At 42.2% G+C, this 3,106-nt stretch overlaps 1 non-coding gene across 1 annotated transcript; it reads left to right on the plus strand.

Annotated features, from left to right (window-relative positions):
- Positions 1–2,412: 2,412 nt before the first annotated feature.
- On the plus strand, positions 2,413–2,519 carry LOC118013557. Its single transcript, XR_004680048.1, has one exon. It is a non-coding gene; the product is annotated as a U6 spliceosomal RNA (small nuclear RNA).
- Positions 2,520–3,106: the final 587 nt, after the last annotated feature.

A 3,106-nucleotide genomic window follows, 5' to 3' on the forward strand; every position in this document is an offset into this window, starting at 1 on the left:
TCTCTGAGAATGAATCAGGATCATTGCTTCATCCTCTTGTGCCAAATAGTAAATACCATGCAAAAAACAATCTAAAGTGGTAGAAAACATAATTCAGACACAAATCCATGCAGAGTTGGAAGCGATTAGTAGCATAATTTAGAGCAGTGCCATGGTTTGTGAGCCACATCCCTTTTGCCAAGGAATTCAGGACAAGGAAGTAGGGACCATTCATAGACTCATCCAAAACCACTGTCGGGATCTGCCTCCACTCCAGCAAGTCACCATCCACATTATTGCTCTTTAGGTTCCAGGTGTGTAATTATCAACTTGTTCATTTATTCAAGACACACACCTGCCAACAGCTTTCTCCAAATAGCTTCTTTTAACCACCCTGGTTGTCCAAAATCAATGATATGTTGCTGCATGTGCTATGTCCCTCAGGACAACAAACCAACCATGGAGCAGCAATGGGTAAATATCTCATCCCCAACCAAGCACGGTATTCCAAACATGGCAAGCCTGAATTTCTCACCTTGGGGTCAAAATCTTGGCAGTGAGAACCACCCCGTTGGTTCTAGGGATTCTTGCTGTGGTATCTACTTACAGGTGAGATCATTTCAGAAGGACATCCCTTGAGTCTTTCAACTACTGAACTCTATTATAGTGCCTACAGAGAGACATTAGTAACACTTCAGAGCAATTTAAAGAAAGTTATCTATATTAAAATCTGCCTCAAGAGTCTGTCTCTAGGGCGCCTGGGTGGCTCAGTTGGTTAAGCAACTGCCTTCGGCTCAGGTCATGATCCTGGAGTCCCGGGATCGAGTCCCGCATCGGGCTCCCTGCTCGGCAGGGAGTCTGCTTCTCCCTCTGACTCTCCTCCCTCTCATGCTCTCTGTCTCTCATTCTCTCTCTCTCAAATAAATAAATAAAATCTTTAAAAAAAAAAAAAAGTCTGTCTCTAGTACCTGTGCATAAAGTCCAGAAGAATGTGCCATGAGTTAAAAGCAAATAGAACAGGTTTGGGGTTGGAAAGGAGTTTAAAAAATCAATAAAGACCTTAAAAGAAAATTTTGCATTGAGCCAAGTGCGATGTGCCTCTGTTGTCCAGGGAGCTACCCTGCTCACAACTCCTTCAAGAGGACCTGTGGTATGGAGCAAAGTTGACTGACAGGCTCCAGCTGCTTCACCTTTAGATCCATTGCAGCAGGCATACCGGGCTGCTCGCAGCTGATGACTGAGCACAGTGGGAACTAGAACAGGACACTGGTGCCCAACGCAGAATATTCTGGCTCAAGAGCTTCTCCTAGGAGCACCTGGGTGGCTCAGTGGGTTAAGCGTCTGCCTTCGGTTCAGGTCATGGTCCCAGGGTCCTGGGATCGAGCCCCACATCAGGCTCCCTGCTCCGCGGGAAGCCTGCTTCTTCCTCTCCCACTCCCCCTGCTTGTGCTCCTGCTCTCGCTCTCTCTCTCTCTGTCAAATAAATAAAATCTTTTTTTAAAAAAATCATAAATAAGAGCTTCTCCTAGGCTTGACTGGAACTTTTTCAGAATTAGGCTTCAGTTGGAGACTCTTCCTACTCAGCCCTTCCTTGATTTCTTTTCAGGCATCAGATCTATATTTTAGTCAATTATATTAAAAGCAGAGAAATAGACCTAGTTCCTGCTCAGATGGTTTGCAGAGGAATGCATGCATTAACTTGTTTATAGTTTAGGGATGCTTGGGTGGTGCAGCATCGGTTAAGCATCCATCTTGGTTTCTGCTCAGGTCCTGATGACAGGATCGTGAGATCAAGCCCCGGGTCAGGCTCCACACTGAGCTGCGGAGTCTGCTTGAGATTCTCTCTCCCTCTTCCCTTCCTGCTAGTGCTCTCTTTCTCTCTCAAATAAATTAAGATATCTCTAAAAACAAACAAACAAACAAACAAACAAACCTCTTGGTTTAACTTGTTCATGTTTTAGCCTTGCTGCTAATGTCTTGAGTCTCTCTTCTGTTGTATTCATTGAATATTCAAATTATCAAAGTATTCGGCGTGGAAGAGGCTAGTTCCCCTCCCTCTTTCCTCTCAATAGGAAGAACATGTTGAGCATTTGTTGTTCAAGGCCCTCTCTCATACAGTTTTCATTACCCCCAAGAGATTTTATGACCCAGAACCTAATCTGTCCAATAAGTATTTGGGTATATCGAGGGATGTCAAGTCTATAAAGGGAACCAGAGATGTCCAGGCACTTCTAAAGACCAGTGTAGAGAACAAGTAGCTGGCCACTTTGCAGGCCATTGTTTAGAGCCGTTGTTCGGGACACACTACAGACCGATGGTCAGTATGGTTCAAAGATTCGGCAACTTTCTTGGTGCTGCCACCTTGAAAATATTGTATAGGCTTTTAGCACTAAACACTGTGGGTCTAACAATAATATCAAAAATCATATTTCCGTGCTCGCTTCGGCAGCACATATACTAAAATTGGAATGATACAGAGAAGATTAGCACGGCCCCTGTACAAGGATGACACGCAAATTCGTGAAGCGTTCCATATTTTTAAAAAATCATATTTCGGTAGGAAATATTCTTTTCTCAGTGTGGGCATTCAGACTATTGATTTGCATCCCATTAATTTACAATGTGAGCACTTTTTTTTTCTTTTGTGTCTGATTATTACCTTTTGTTCTCTCCAGATATGTTTGATTTCTGTACATGTATTCCTACCCTGACATTAACAGAAAAGAGAAAAATATTCTTCCACCACCTGAAAGGATGCTGATGGTGCATACACCGTAGAAACTCCCAACTCTCTTCCTTTTGCATTTATATTTTATCATAGCTTTTCAGTTCCTGCTGTTTCTCCTATTTCTTTTACTTTTATTCCTTCACATCTTCTCACTATTAGCTATTCATAAATGTCTAATCTTGTGTCAGTCATCTCAAAAACAATTTAAAAGAGTATGGATATATAGGATCAAATAATATTTAGGATATGTTTTCTGAGACTTAAATATATGAAGCTTACCTGGCATTCCTAGGCCACCCCAATTTTTTCCCCTCCTGGGCTCAAGTCATCTTATCACATATTTGGATCTAAGCATATGATTTCTTTGATCTTTAGCTACAAAAGGTTGTTTACATCGTA

The sequence above is a fragment of the Mirounga leonina genome, unplaced genomic scaffold (genome assembly GCF_011800145.1).
Source record: "Mirounga leonina isolate KUSES-001 unplaced genomic scaffold, KU_Mleo_1.0 Mir_153, whole genome shotgun sequence".
Classification (NCBI taxonomy): domain Eukaryota; kingdom Metazoa; phylum Chordata; class Mammalia; order Carnivora; family Phocidae; genus Mirounga; species Mirounga leonina.